The sequence below is a fragment of the Homalodisca vitripennis genome, chromosome X (genome assembly GCF_021130785.1).
Source record: "Homalodisca vitripennis isolate AUS2020 chromosome X, UT_GWSS_2.1, whole genome shotgun sequence".
In the NCBI taxonomy this organism is placed as follows: domain Eukaryota; kingdom Metazoa; phylum Arthropoda; class Insecta; order Hemiptera; family Cicadellidae; genus Homalodisca; species Homalodisca vitripennis.
The window spans coordinates 80,513,789-80,530,936 of record NC_060215.1 but is presented as its reverse complement, the minus strand read 5'-3'; the positions used below and the strand labels follow the sequence as shown (position 1 = coordinate 80,530,936).

The following is a 17,148-nucleotide window of genomic DNA, read 5'->3' as shown; positions in this document are numbered from 1 at the left end:
CACTCGAACTGGTCATTTCAGAGAGCAGAATTCTTAATATATTGTCTAATAGTGTTTTGTGTTCTAAGCCATTTTAATTTTATACTTTTTTCTTAATATTCTAAATGTAATTCTAGTTCTTCCTAATTTTCTTCAGTAATAAGATATTTACACTTAAAGTTTTTAATAAGCCCCCATTTTAAAAATAAAGCTTGTAAAAAATTGTTGGTTTTTCTGTAATTAGGTCTTTAAGTTTTAAAGCTGTATAAAACATATCAAGTTATTAAAGTAAGTAATCCTCAAATTAAAAATAGATAAGTAAAAATTTCAAAATGGCGACTGCTTGGGTAGTTATTGAGTTTTCAAATTTTTGATTATGATATTTTGGTTTGTCTTTGGTTGAGGAATAATACCTGAACAAGTTGGTAGAAAGTTCTGAGACATCCTGTATAGTAATATCACCTAAGGACGTTCTACGTGGATTTCAAAACAATTCCCTTCTCTCCAAAATGATGTAAGATTTGGAGGTAACTCAAAAATTGAAATTATATGACTCATAAAATACTTGTAATACCTCAAATTAAAAGTTTTGATAAGCTAGCGTTTAATTAAACTGAATTTTACCTTTGTTCAAACAGTATGGTATCCATTTTGGATAGAAAGGTCATAAATTGGTTTTCTTTGTATTAATGAGTTTGTTTCATAACCTTTAATTTGAGGTATCACTCGATGAGTCATCTCATTTAAAATGTTGTGTTGCCCTCTATGGAAGAGGGAGTCATTTTGAAAGCCATCAAAACTATGGCACAGCTGATGTTATTGCATATCCCCAAAGAGGATTTAAAAATTCTTAACCATATAAAAGTTAAGGTTGTGGTATGAAACTTATTGGCCACATTCAATGAGTATGGAAGTAAAACCTTTATTATATTTAAATTATAAACCTTGTAATTTGTGTTGTTTTAAATCTTCTGTTACTCAATTATACAAATTTATTTAATCCAAATACAGAATTACCTTCTAACTGAAATATTATTCTTTCATTTTTCGATGTTAAGTACTTTTTTATAGCTTTGGCGGACTTCTTGGAATGGGTAAGACATTTAAAAATAATAATTGGACTATGCAGTATTTTAAATTAGAACTTAATATCTCATGTATAAATTTTATTACTCCTCATAGTTCTAACCTCAACTGTCTGATACAGTTCCAGAGGGTGCAGAACCTACAGTTCGCCGCTCTAGTCTGCAGACTGGCCCAAAGGAGGTTCCCCTTCACGTTCACTTCCCACCAGAGTCAATACTCACCAGTGTGACAGTCATACCTCCTCCACCAGAGAAGAACAGCCCACTGAGGAGCTTCAAGAAGATCATCTGCTGTTGTCTCTGCTGCTCAAGACCTCCCTCGTGATTAGAGATGGGTTCTCTGAGTACGAACTCTAGTCCATCATTTGTATATCTTCATTCACAGTTTTACAGACAATTCTATCCAATAGTTTCATTGGTAATGTACAGAGAAATGGAATCTCTTTTCATCACCCTTATTGGAAGATACTTATTACCTTAAGTTTTTCAAAAACCCAAAAGCACACAAAAAGCTAGGGGTTTAAAAATTACCTATTTATCTATGTATTTTGAATAGTGTCTTTAAAATAAAGTTTAATTTTAAAAATGTATAATTCTAAAAAGCATTTTAATTAAATGTGCATGTTGTACTTCGGTGTATTAATACAATTAGATTAATAAAAAATAGGAATGGACCTGGCAATAATGATAATGAACATTATTCTTTGAGAAAAGTGATAAACCACTACACTATTTACCAGAAGAGTTCATAGTTATATGTAAAATGGTTACACACAATAACAAAAATATACACATAATTTATAAATATATAAATTGGCTCAAGAAGCCACCATACAAGTTAAAAACGTAGAGGATAAAAATTGCAAAACGGTACATAGTGAATTAACTATATGAAGGTCGTGAAACACTGTTTAACTTGTTTAAACATATTATTCTCAAACATCCATCTACAGTAAAGTCACAGTATTCATATGTGTTCCTATATCATAGAAATGGAATACTTAAGTTTTAATTTCAGTTAATGGTTCTAAAACCTGTTTTGGTTAATAATTGGAACAGTTGTAAAGACTATGGAATATTTTAACCCATATTTTTAATATAGTAATCTGAGGTTGAAAACTCCAACATTCAGAGGTGGAAGTACAAGGGCTGTGCGTCTCTTCTGAAGCCAGAGAACTACATGGCTATATTGGCTGAGGAATGTGTTACTTTTAGACCCTGCAATATTATTTGTAGTTAATGTTTTTCTATTGTAAGTTATATTTTATTTGCTGTATCTACTCAAATTCGAGAAAACTACTACATACAAATTGGATGTTTGGTATTGTTGATGGAAAAGAATATTGTATAAATCATAATATAAATTAATTATAACAGTTACAATATACTCATAGATTTGATCTAAATTATAATAATGTTTATTGTGATAAATTTTAAGATTGAAAGGTCAAAAGTGTTCTGAGTTTTGAATAGGTAGCAGAAAGATTCAGAAACCTATTTGAAAAAGATAATGATAATAATAATTATTTTTATTATTAGAAGTGTATAATGTTGATGAAAATGAGCGAAGAAACTTTTGTTTTGTGTTACTAATATTATAAAACAGTAAACTATATATACTTATATTTGTACATTAGACTGCAAAATAATTATATTTTATGTTTTACTAAGAGGGGACATATTACTTTGTTTCCAAATAATGTATGTTTCTTAAGAAAAGCAACATTAATTACTGTAAGGTTTTATAGTGACTTTATTGCAGACATTACACATCTCAGTTTTATGTTTTTAAATGTGTAAAAATAAAATGTAAAAATGCTATTTATTAGCCTACTTTATAATTAGTCATTCTGTACTTTATAACTTTATTAATGTCAAAAATTTACAAGTTGAAAACAAGGAAATAACCAGGATTCTGATTTGGAAAAGACACATCAGGGATTTGATGGATTTTGACCTCCTCTCCTCTGTTATTGAGAGGGAGGTGTGGGACCTCTCTGAAATATTTTTGTAAAATTGAGCCTTAAACAATTTTTATAACACGAATATCCAAATTAATATCACTAAGTGATTTTGTGGAAATATGGCCACAGCCATATAACCCACCAACACAACCAACCTATATGTTAAGATACTTCGGCATTATTACTTGATTATACACAAAGATATAAAAAATGTTAAGGTAAAATAAAATATGCTAAATATGCAGCTAAAATAAAACATGGAAATAGAAATATAAAATTACTAGTACAACTTTTGTTTTTTCTAGCATTTTTACTATTTCATAAATGTGATGGTTAAGGTGAATCAAAATGTCATAAAGTGTACAATTACATCTGAGGTATTTAGAGATGTAGGTTACAATTTGTAAATAAATGTTTTAGAATATTTACAGCTTCAAAGAACTTTCTTTTTATAATGTTCTTGATTTTTCAAAATGCTCCAAGATTACCCACAGTAAAATTTTTGAAAAATGTACATTGCAAATTGACAACCATTAAAACATAATTGAAGCAACAAGTTTGGCAAGAATTAATATTCATGTTTCTCATGTGTTTTAAGCCTTCACACTATACAGACTTCTTAGTTAGCTAGTTCATTTCTTATAATGCTAAATATTAAATTTTCATGAACGCCTTGGTATTGTAATCTCTCGATTAGAAGACATTATTCATTAAGCCTTGGATATTTTCAAGCTGTACATGACATATTTTTTTCTTTCGACTGTGCTATAGTTTTTTGAAATCTTATTAAACACTGTTGGAGTAATATTACAAGTCAAAAAGGAACAACTGTTTTAACAGTATTGAATAATAAATATAGTCAAGGACCTGCACATTATGTTCATACATCACAATCACTAAAATAATAATTGGAGGTTTAAAAATTGTTATTGCACCCTTGCCCATTTGTATTTCCACTGATGCTACATCTTACAAACTTGAAAGATGCCGAGAACAAGATGCAAAATGAATAAATGGGATAGTTAAGTGGGTCTAATGACAGAACAGTCTTCACACCCAAATTCAGGCTAATATAATTTAAACATGCTTTAGCAAGTGGGTAAATCTGTTGCTTAACAGTCCTTAACAGTCCAGAATATGCTATCAGTCCTATTCTAGAACTTATAAGTTTCCAAATATGTATGTCTTTGTAAAAGAAATGTTTGAACAACCCAGACTGATATCTAGAGGATTGAATATTCAATTGCTTATTCTTTAGATGTGTTTCGTTTTAGGAGAGGTTCTCAGATCCCTCCCCAGGCTATGAGTTGGAAGAGTACAATGGCCAGCCATGATAATTCAGAGAAACTGCCCCATGAGTTATTTATTAATGTAACTTTTTGTAAATTGATAATTATTTTTAAAATCATAAAAACTAGGAACCTCAAGTAAAATTATTTATTTTCCAACAAAAAATTGAAAGGATACTTTTAGATATAAATATTTTCTACTTCAAGTTTCAATAGCACACAATTACAAAACTCCGATTATTGTCAAAGTTGTGTTGTGACCATTGAGTGCATTTCAGTTGTAAGACAGAGAGGGAGTGGAAGATCGAGAACACTGCCCGACAGGCGTTCTACTCGGTTTGTGGGTTCAAACTAGTCTAGAAGGCTTGCTCAGTCTCTTCTCCAGGTTCTCTGTAAATTTAACCTTTCAGGAGTGGTCTCAACAACAAATATATTTTATTTTTCCACCAGTTTTAGGGAGTCATGGTGATTCACTGGTCAGTTCCAGAAGAAGAAGCTCATCAACAACTAGCTTTGGATACTGGAAGTCAAGTTGAAACTGAATTGTAAATACTTGTAGCAACACTTTACCATTAATTTCTTTGATGTATATTCTTGACACATATAAGGCGACACAAAAAAGGACATTATCCTCATTTTTGTGATATGGATTCTTCAACAGGCTGGAAGTATTGCTAGTGTTTAAATGTTATCATGGTCAATCGCTTCCAAAAACAACAAATGCCTAAACATTGTGATTCTCATACCCACTGGCATAAAATATTGTTAAAGGAAAGTGCTCATAATCTAGAATAGGATTGAAAATCCCATTCTTCGTCTGTTATTTTGTAAAACCAGAATATTGCCTTTCAATTTTTGTTTGAACTAATTCACCATATTGTTTCATAGTGCCCAACAATTAACTGTTTGTTTCAGTAGCTCAAATAGGATCTTTATCAAGGAGGATGGTATGAAATATAATGCACTTTTTATATAGAGGTTTGGGGTACTCTCTGGACAATGTTTTGGTCATAATAAATTCATACTAAAAAACTATTAATAACTTATTGTTAAGCCACTAACAAAATTTAAAATAATAATCTGTATGTTTTAGTTTGTGGATTTCAGTTTCAAATTTTGCTCTGGGGAATTGATCATCTTAATCCTTGATAAATAGAATACGCAAAAATAATCAGAATTCTTCAGAAAAAATAAGCTTTTGGTAATAATTTCCAGCACAATAGTCTGGCATTGTGTTAACAAAATTGATTGCTCTATTGTTTTTTCGCCACATAAAAGTTTCCAGTACATCAATTATTGGATGACGAAAATAACAATAAATTGGCTAATAAAACATGATTCATATTGGTAATTAAATAACAGTACAACTCTTGAGTGTCTTCATACTGTATTTTCAGTTAAATTAGAAATTGGGTCAAAACATCAATACTATATTATTATATTTGATTATTGTGAACTATTGTTGATTATTATTATAAACCTATTAGTTATTTAGGGCATGGATTTGAAGCTAATAATTTTGTTCTTTGTAGATTTGATAAAGATCATTCCCAAAAATTGTATGTAATTAGTACTCCAAAAAATAGAATATAATTTTAGTGTTCACAGTCAGTTAACGTAATACTTTTATTACCGCCAGAAAAGATTGAATAATTTTTATAAGTCGTTTTGAAAGGACTCAAAGAGCTTTTTCTTAAAAAACTATCTTCGTTGGAAAGTAATCCAAGGGTTTATGGAACGAAAACAAAGTATTTCCAACAGTGAGGAAACCTTATTTAAATACAATCAATGTTCATCTTTAATTCAGTCATGCAATGCTGGTATCAAGACTTTGGTGATTCAAGCTAAAAATACCCAGAATATGAGGTCAAATAAGTGGGATTGTTCTATACTTAGACATTGTCAACCTATTTTAATTCTGAAGTAGATCCTACTTAATGTATAAATTAATAACACAATCATGTAAATTTGACCTGTTGAATATTTAAGCAGTTTTATTAAAATTCTGGGCGAGTTAATAACTAAATTGAGTGTTCTACAAAAAAAATAAGTAATTCATTTCAATTCAAAACAGCTTTATTCACTTAGCATATACACATATATACAAGAATAGTGCCAGGATTTAATTCATATTCTTACTAGATTAAAAAGAAAAACAAGAATACATAACAGAAAATACGAGATATATCACAGGAAATAGAAAATGTTATAAATACAATTAAAACAGTATGGGAAACCTACGACAATGGATAATATTTTGAGAGAACAATCAATGTGTAGATTACAAGAATTCTATAACATTGGTAAAAAAATTACCTTCTAGCTTTTGAAAATAATCTTTTTTATGTAAAATAGTTGCAATAACTTTTGACAAAATTATTTTTTTTAATAAGTATGTCTAAAAATGTATTTACATCTGTTGTATTAGTCTTTATCCTAATTCGCTGCTTACAGGATTCCCACAATGAATTATCTGATTAGTGACTTGAAGGTTCTCATGAAAGTTTTTCAGCTTAATGAGTTTTAAGGATCTTAATGAATTCATTAATTTTGAAATTTAATACAAACAAATATCTAAAGTGAAATATACATATTACCGTTGTCTATTGATCTAACACAACATTGTGAGCTTGATCTCAGCTGTAGATTCCTATTGGTTCCAACTAATATCTAGATGTGTACCTCATTGCAGTGCTTTAGTGCTTTGCTTTACATCAGTGTTTCATCTAGATATAGCATTGGCAAACTGTGTTGTTGATTTCTGGAATATGCCACAAAATATTGTTCTGTGATGTTTTCAGTGCATTCTGAAATTTAGCTACTGTATATAAAAATAGATCTCCAATGTGTCTTACACCACCAGTACAACACTCTGGCTCACTCTGGGAGGGTTGTAATAGTTTTCTAAGCTGGAAAACATTAAATAGTGGTCTTTATTATTTTTCCTTTCAAATAGCGTAGATAACAAACCAAACCAGTACAGTCCTGATTAAAATTACTCCTATAAGGAAAAGTTTTTTAAAACCAATACTGTATCTCCTCAAAAGTTTTGAATGTATAAATACTGTAATCGACATAATGTTGATATTTCCTTTCTGCAACATAGCTGTTTCTCATGTATTAATTATAGTATTACTAACCTATAATACTACTGTATTACATTACACTCACTACCTTCTCTTATACACTCTGTATGTTATAGGTTAATAAAAAAGGTATACAGAAATGTCAGTCTTACTTTTTATTTAAATGTCATAAAATTAAAAATTCTGCTTCCACTTACAATTTTTGGTCTTAGACTAATCAATACTATTTAATTAGAGTTTTAACTGTCAAATTTTGTACAATATTTAAAATTATTTGTTTATGATTGTTTCAAGTTATTAAAAACTAAAAAAATTGCAATCAATAATTCTATTGTGTGATTAGGTAGAAGGCTTGTGTTAGGGCATCATACTATAAATGTCGATGTGTCCCCTCTTTATTGAATTAGAGTTAAGCTCTGAGTACTTTTCAAAAGCAAAAGGTTCCTGAACCTAAAATTATAAATTCTATCTTGATATATACTGGCTGTGTATTTAGGTATAGAAAATACCATACATTTAGAGTTTTGTATTGTTGTTACTACATATTTTACTATAAATATATTATGGATTTAAATTGTTTATTTTAGTGTAAATAATATAAGTTGTATAAAAACCTGTAAATGAATGTGAAATACATACTTACATCCTTAGAATAAGTAATTCTTAAAAGGGTCCATTTATTTAAAAACCTTGTAGATATAAGTATGAACAGTATAACTTACTGGCCTACAGAAGAGTACTAAAAATATTTATTTGAATTTATTTTAATAATTATTTGTATACCATTTAAGGTTAAAATCTATTTCCAAGAAAGAATAACAAATGAGTAAATTGAAAAGTGATATCTGGCTTGAATTTTAATTGACATGTGAGAAATAGGCCTTACTTCAGAACTTGAGAAATCGTGAAGACAAATTTTTTACATTTACTATTTTCATAAATTCATATATTGATTTAGTGGAAAATTGTATCCAAAAAAGCTGAGTGAATACATTTTTAACTTTCAATATTTTTATTATATGTTAAAAATTGAAAAAGTAAAATAGTAAAATACTGTAAATAAAATTCTTGCTATGGATAAATTTTGCCAAAATATAGTAGAAACATTTAAATTTACTTACTAGCAGTTGTATTTACCATTTGCCCTACCACCCTGTAGCATAGGTTGGGACTTTGGCTCATCATAGTTTCAATCATATTTTACACTAAATTAAAATTATATGTTTTAAGATAATGTTATGTGGATCTGGTTTGTGTGACTTTTAATTGTTTTATATATTATAAGGAACTTTAAGCAAATGAATCACTTTTTTCCAATATACCTTGTAAGCCAAAATCAGTTTATTTAGATATAATTATAATTTATCAGGTTTTACACATCTTAATTAATAACCAAAGTTTCTTTGTGGATATTTAACGCACAGATTTACATTTAGAGTTTCATAAATATTATGGTATCTATCAATATTGTAGTTACGTTTTACCCAGTAAACATGACTTAAAACATTACACTGTGTAATAAATTTCTTGATATTTGTGATTAAAATCAAATATTTGAACAAATCTGTCTAGCAATGAAATCCGCATGCTGATGAGATTTCACTCTCTAGTGGAATGCAGTACGAAATAGCTCAAAATTATGATATTCCTTAAAAGTAGTAAATTTTAATTGACTGGTAGACAATATTTTGAATATAAAACTGTCAAAATGTAGGAATTAAATATTTAGAAAACAGTTCAACATTGCTCATATGAATTAGAATTCCTTGGTTTAGTCTTGGTTACAGATTTGAAATATGAATAACATGTTTGTCATATATATGACAAATGTAAGAAGATGAGTGTTGGTTTATTTGTTTGGGTAGATTTTTCTTTTTTTCTTTAAAATACCTTTTATTAATTTATTCAATAAAAGTTTCACATCATGTTTACATTCTTTAGCAGAGCTAAAATAAACACGTGAATTGTCAAAGTCAATACAAAAAATTAAAAGTACAAATTACACTTTTGCTCAAAAAACTTATTTAAGGCAAATAAGAAATATAAATATGTAAATTAAGTATTTAGGTACTCTTCAACAGAGTAATATGCCTGGTTTATGAGGTAGCATTTTAAGGAATTCTTAAATGTTTGAATTGAATATTCATTTTTTAAAGATTCTGGCAATTTATTGTAAAGTTTTAATGCAGAATAATACATGCCCTGCTCATAGAGTTTTAACCGATGAACAGGATGGTGTAGTATCTGATTCCTTGTATTGTAATCGTGAAATACTTGATTTTTATGGAACTGTTCACTATTGGATTTGTAAAAACTTAAAACTTAAAAATGTATAGAGATTTACAATTTCTCTTAAATTGAGTTTTCTTACAAAGAGTTTGCTGAAATCTTGGAATGGTACATGAAAGAATTAACATTTTGTTATCTGATAGACTGGGTTCAAGTGTATATGTCTCAACTGGAGTAAAATTTGTTACTATGTTGTCAATTCCAGTTGAAGATTGTTTTGTTACTCTAGTGGCATCACTAAAACTCCTACTTAGCCCAAAAGATGTAATTAAATTCTTAAACTCGATAAAATCCTTATTGCCCGATAAAATGTCTATATTGAAATCCACAGCTAAAATAGTGTTTATTTTTTATTTTTGGCTGAAAGAATGTAAGCATTTCTTCAAGTTTAAAAAAAATTCGTCTATGGAGAAAATTCGTCTATGGAGCTATTTGGATTTCTGTAGAGATATGATATAGTATGATGCACCATGTTTACTCATTTCAATTGTAGAGAACTCGAAACTGCCTTCTGAACAGCTTATATGATTCGGGAAAGGAACATTTTTATATTGAAGTTCGTTTCTTATCAAAATTGCAGTGCCACCCACACGCTGTTTAATGCGTGAGTACACAGTTACTGGTTTGTAACATGCCAAAGTATTCAAAATAGCAGCACTGTTACTATTAGTCCATGTTCCTGGAGACATAACACATCCGGACGCTGTGGAAGATTTGCATGAAGACTGTTAACTCAGGCATTTTATGATTAACACTTCTTATATTATAGCTAGCCATGTAAACTGTATCTCTCTACTAGACCCAGAGCTGAGTCGTCGCCGTCCCGAGCCGCACAAGCCTCCAGCTCCTGTCACAGAGAACAATTTTTTACTTTGGGTTCTAAAAAACTGCTATGACTTTGAGTTGAACTGGATGAAGAAGAGTGATTGGAAGGTCTGATTTCACTGACAGGTAGTGGAGATGAATGAGACAGGACCGAAACGGGAGGGAAGTGTATGGGAGTAGGGTCGGTGGGCAATGGCGATACAGGCATTGATGCAACAGTAACTAGGTGTCGTACTTGGCAAGCGGCAATACACCTGGCAAGCCTGCCACGAGACTTTGATTTACCCAACTTATTCAGGTGCAGGCCGTGCCCGGCGTAGTGCCGCCTGCTCAAAGCCTAATTTATTTCAAATATTACTTCATTGGCATTTCCTAAGTTACATTTTATGTCACTATTTACACTAGTTATATTGTAATTGAGATTAGCTTGATCATAGCGATATGGAAGTGTGGATACAACTACAGTAGGTTTTACAATATTTCTTACAGCTACCTTTGTATCTTGTGAATACAGCTTACTTAAGAAGCCTAAAGTACAAGTTTTAAAATTCAAAATAGGCAATCTATTTCAAGATTCACATACATTCAAAGGTTATCCATTTTAAACTGTAAATTATTGTACTATCCATCTGTACTATTAATAGTTTGTTATTTTTGGTATGGACTCCAGATATTTTTGGATTTTTTCAGCACTGTTACAGGACAAGATGTAAAATCAAAACCTAATATTCCATCCCATAAAAAAATTCTTAATATCCATGCTTTTTCAACTCGACTCTTAAGCTTTTTTATTGGCCGTTTGATGGTTAAAATCTGACGTAGATGTTGCACAATTGAAGAAAAAGATTAAGAAAAGTCCTTTAGAAAAATGTATGTGACAAAATTGTGGATATTTGACATCATTATAAATTACAAAAACTTAAACTTAATAATTTTGAGAACTAGTATTTGCTCTCTTTTTCAGTATACAAACTCAAAAACATGATTGCTAGAAAGTCAACAAAAAATATGGTGTAAAACACACCAAAGTCATATTATTTAAGCTGTAATACAAAAGTACATCACAACAAATTTTGATTTAATCATATTATCCTTTTTAAATCACTTGTCATTACAATAAATTTAAAAACAATTTACTAAAGTTTAAACTATTTCTTGAATGCTATTCATCTATTATAGTATTTTTGAACTCAAATTGTAATCACAAGTAATTTAGACAGCCAGAATCACCTTGAGGGTTTTAATTAATCAAAAGATGTTCCTAGGAGCTGAATATTCCACTTCAGCAGTTTTTTTTTACTTTGTCAGAGCAATTGCTTTGCAGTAACAAATGTCTGATGCCTGGCCTTCCGAGTCTAAGAATTCCTTCACTGTCAAACGATATGGGGTCTATGACAGCTTTCAATTATCTCAGACCTGGGAGGCTATTTAAATCGAGAGAAGTTTCTTCAGTCACTTTTTTATTATGGCATTTTTAACTTGATATTTCACTTTGAGACATGACAGCTCGAGGTCTCGCCAACTTAACTACTGCCTCAAACCCTTCATGACCTGGCACCTACATCAGTATCACTCTGTTGCAGATAGCTATGGCTCTAAGTAATAGTAGACAGTCCTAAACCAACTTAAACATAAAGATACAGTTGCTGAGAGAGCTTCACTGTCTGATACATTGTAGATCTTGGCCCTCTTTATTTTTATTTTTAGATTAACCCAGAAACAATATTGCAAGCATTTCTGCTTGAAAGTTGGTGGGGAAGGAAACTAGGGTACTGGAGTATCAGAAATTTGGTTCTGTAACACTCGGACCAATCCTCCATCCCTATTTGTTCTGTATGTGTAAATGTGTACTATCTTATAAAAAGTAGAACCACCCCAATGCCATATTTGGTGTTTCTGTTATGAACACCTGGAAGGGATGGTGGTCTAAACAAAACTGTTTTGGCATAGTGTCCAATCAAGATACATGCTTATGTGAGTTATTCAGGTTATTAATTATATACAAATGCCCAGCCAAGTAATTTGGCTCCCTAGGGTTCACCTTAGTAGTCTTATGGCACTGTCACATCCACGCTGTTTCCCCTTCACTTACAAAGCCTCAAGAGTTGTCATTGGACAATGGTTTAGGCTTCTAGTATAAAGAATAACCCCTCCATGATACTCTAGCAAGAAGAGTAGCTTGATCTATGCCTATTTTATTTGCTGCTATGTACATTTAGTTTAATTAGGTACTATCAAAAGAACCCTCAATTTTCAAGAATACCCAGAAAGCTATTTCCTAGTTCTCCAATCTTGGATACTTGACTGCTGAGGGCCTAGGTTGTGAACTTTCGTGACAGGTAGGTATATTTTTTGGGATCTAAAGGTGATTTGACAATAATAATTTTTTTCGTAGGTTTTAAAAAGGAAAATTAATCTAATGAATACGAATTAGACTGACCTAAGATTCCAAAGTTGCAAAAATCTAAGGCATTAATCTTCCACAGATAGGGAAAAAAACCAATTTACAGGGAATCACAGAGACTTTCTAAATTAATTTTTATATCCGTCTTGTATTTAATTTGTTTCATGAAGTTGAATAAAGACATATTTAGAGACATTTTAAATCGTCATTATAATGACTCTAAAATATTCTAATAATCTCTCTCTAATATTCTAATATGTATTAGAGAGCACTGCAGCAATACAGTCCTGAATAAAAATGTTAATTCTAAACATAGTAGAGGTATTAATGTTGTGTGTGAAAAGATTTTGCATATATGCCGCAACAACCAGCGATGCAGCTGTGGTAAGTACTTGTGACAGTTCTTGCAATTAAAGTTCTCTCAGAACTTTACTCTCACCAACAGCAATTATACTGCTTTATAGGCAGTCTTGGGTTAACAACAATGTAATATATAACTAGAAAGCCTAGCAGAATGAATGAATGAATGAATAATATTTATTTCCCAAATACAAATTAATAACACGTACAATGTATCTATATTACTATAAATCCTACATCCATTATTAACATAATATATAATCATCTAAATATGGTAAAAAACGGCTGCAAAATATTCAATAATACTATTCCATCAGGGAAAAATAGGGTCTACATGGGCAAGTAGCCTGTGCGTAGACCCGAGCCATTATGGCAACGATATAGGAACGGATTTTTAGGAAAAAAAATTAATCATATGTGATAGAATATTTTGTAATTAAGAAAAAATTAAATAGTAAAACAATAAAAGAAATACAATACATTAATGTTTATAGCTTTGGAGCAATCAGCTAACAATGACAACAAACCCACCTCTTTAAGCTAAAAATAAAGAATAAAAAAATAAATAAAAATATATCAAACCATAACAATCTAATATCTGTCGGATACAACTATTTCCTTCCAGGGGCAGCCGGACGCAACAATACATGACGCAATGACTGAGGGGTAGGTGAGGGGGGTCAAGGTCAGGTCCGCCTGTTGTACCCGGTCACAATGAGGGCCTCGACTTCCTCGTCACTGAGACTGATAAGCAGCTCCGACACTTTCCTTTTAAAAGTCGATAATGCAGTTGTTTGAAAAAGTTCTACGCCTTCATATTTTAAGCACAAATTTCGGTAGAGTAGTTGAGAAATGTAATAACAATTAGTAGTTGAAAAAGATTTAATAAGATTGGAGGTAGTAATTCCTATGTTTCTAGAGTATCTAGTGCTGTAATTATGAGTAATTGGAATAAATATTTCGGTAAAATTATTGAACGTGTGAATTAATACAGTTTTAATGAAAATTTGTCTGACCGTAAAAACTCTAGTCTCTTGGAATAGGGTACTGGTCGGGCAACGCTTACTCTTCCTAAAAGCAGCTTTTAATATTGATTTTTGAATTATACTAAGGTTATGAATTAAAGTTTTATTTGCTCCACCCCACGCAATAATACCAAAAGACAGAATCGACTGTACAAATGCAAAATAAGCTACTCTAATTTCGTTTACGTTCAGAATATTTGTTAACTCTTTAAAAGCAAAAATATATTTCCTTAATCTGTTTTTCAAATACTCAACATGTTCCGTCCATTTCATACGATTATCAAATATGATTCCCAGATATTTGTAGCTGCTAACACGCTGTATATTTCCACAGTTACAATTAGTGTTTGTGTAATTTCCACAAGAGTGAATGGTCAAGTCAGAGAGTACATAAACTGATTGTGTAGACAACGAAATTGGCATAAATTTAGTTTTTGAAATGTTTAGTGTTAAAATATTTTGATCGAGCCATGTTTTCACTATTGCCAAATCACTTTGAGCATTTAAGCGTACTTCATTCCAGGTCTTTCCCCGCGTTAAAATAAGAGTGTCATCGGCAAAAAGAACCAATTTACTTGTTATATTCAACTTAGATATATTATTGATATATAATAGAAATAAAATGGGCCCAAGTGTGCTTCCTTGGATCACTCCGTAATTAATGGGCATTTGATCGCTGTTGACACCACAGATCGTTGAACATGAATATAAGTCAAATATTCAGATGAGTAAAAATACTTTAGTAAATTTAAATTCAGAAACAGTGCTTGAAAACAAGGCAACAATTTCCATGCAAACTTTCATGTTGTTACAATAATCACCACAACTCTTGCCACTGGCTGTAATTTCTCCTGTTTACGGCACTGTTCTGTACCACGCTTTATGATTTTCTGTTTTACGTGAATGTGAATATTAATTATTATCCACCAAGTATTTTACTGTACAATAAAGTTTTGTTTTCCATGATGCTGTTTTGTGTGTAGCGTAATGGTAGATACTATATGTCTGATATTTTATATGAATGCTCAAGCTTAAAGACTAGCAAAACAATCTATATAAGTTCAGTAAGTTTCATGGCCTTTTATAAATCAAAGTAAGTGATTCTCACCCATGGTAACTCAAACCTATCTGGATTTGTATCCCTATCCCTTCAGGTTTGAGTTATCAAGCTTTAGCTGAATACAGCTGAATACAGCTGAATACTTTATTAAATTTTCTACAGACAATATTTTTTGTGGATAACACTACATCCATTACTTGCCAACGACACCTGACTAGCAGAGCTCTTGTTTCCTCTTATAAAGACTCACATATCCTAAACAGCCTTGAGACACACACATAATAAAATTAGTTTTTAAACAAAGTCGAGTATGAGTAATCAGTTACAGAGTCATTACTCACTTGCCACTGTAAAAAGACAAGTCAGTTACAATACAACAATATGAATGATGATGAAATCTCAATGGAGATAAAGTTCTTTTACAAATCTCTTTTTACTATAAAAAAAAGTTATATGAGTACGTTGAACAACAAAGGGAACTAACTGGTCTAACCTGATACTGCACTCAAGTCATTACTAAACATATTAGTTTATTCAGAAAAATGATAGACCTTTATGGTATTTTAGGGTAGCAGGGCCAGTGTATATTAACTTTACAAAGAAACTTCCAAATTAATCATGAAAGGAAATGATTCCTACATAGCCTCAGTTGCTATATACATGCCCCTGTCATAAAACATAATCAGAATATCTACATATAAGACCCAAAACATCCTAGTTTTCAAATAGAAACTGCTTACGAATACAGAAAAATACAGATTGGAATGTACAAGATACTGTATAATATACTTTCTTTTGATCTTAGAGTCCTCAATCCCATAAAAACACTTTTGTTTTATGAGTAAAAGACAGCATAATTTTCCAGTGGTTTAGAGGCACATGGTTGTCTTCTGCCTGCCTTATAGCAGCAGTAATAATTAATTGCAGACCTAAAGAGTCTGGAACTTCAATAATTATTAGAGAGGTCTTAATATCACAAATACGGATGTTTCAGTTCAATATAGGTGTAGATAAAAAAGAGGTTCCAAATTGGAGCTTGGAGTATGAAGGTCACTAACGAAACTCACTTAATACACTTCACCTAACTGTACTCTAAGTATTTATTTTGAAAGATAGTGATTAATTCAGTGAATAAGGCTAGGTAAAAATCCAAAGCAAAAAGTTTCTTCAAAATGGTCAGGGAGTAAGAATCATATATGATGCCTTTGGAAGTCAAGTTATAAAACATCAACTTGATGTTATCATTCATCCACAGTATTAGCCACTACTAGTGACAAAAACTTTGTTATGTTCATACATCTAAATAAACCTTTGACTTCTAGAAGATTTCAAATGTGCAGCCCTTCTTGACCAACAATATTTAAGATGTACCATTAATTCTTGATAACAATTGATTGAAGAATCGAATAAAAGAGCTGGTATGGCCTTAGGCATTACGTTTGGAATTGAATTAAAGGTAGATACAAGGTTATTTTCTGTCTATGACATAGTGATTTTAGTAGTAGCTCTTATAGTCTAGTTTCCAATCTTTGAGAGCATATGCATACATACTTTTAAAATGCAATGACGTGTTCTAGGATCGTGGGTTGTTGTTGGTTGGTGGGTTGTTCTCGTAGATTTTCTAGAACTGTAAAAGTACAAAACTTTTGAAAAAGCTACAGGAGGGACAAAGAATTTTTCCCGTAAAAATTGGCATTACTGCTCAATGCGTCATATTGAAATCTCTGTGGTTGTACTCCGTAGTTCATTCTTTTACTCATAGATGGGGTTGTGGTTTCTATC

At 31.0% G+C, this 17,148-nt stretch overlaps 2 long non-coding RNA genes across 2 annotated transcripts in view; one reads left to right on the top strand and one right to left on the bottom strand.

Annotated features, from left to right (window-relative positions):
• Positions 1 to 8,063, top strand: part of LOC124369248 — a 50,411-nt gene extending 42,348 nt beyond the window's left edge. The window contains exon 4 of the long non-coding RNA XR_006923058.1: positions 1,187 to 8,063. This is a non-coding gene — a long non-coding RNA (uncharacterized LOC124369248). The remainder of the gene's footprint in view (positions 1 to 1,186) is intronic.
• Positions 6,372 to 17,089, bottom strand: LOC124369249. The gene is made up of 2 exons (XR_006923059.1): positions 16,918 to 17,089; positions 6,372 to 10,539 (listed from the first exon to the last, which is right to left on the bottom strand). It is a non-coding gene; the product is annotated as an uncharacterized LOC124369249 (long non-coding RNA).
• Between the last annotated feature and the right edge of the window lie 59 nt (positions 17,090 to 17,148).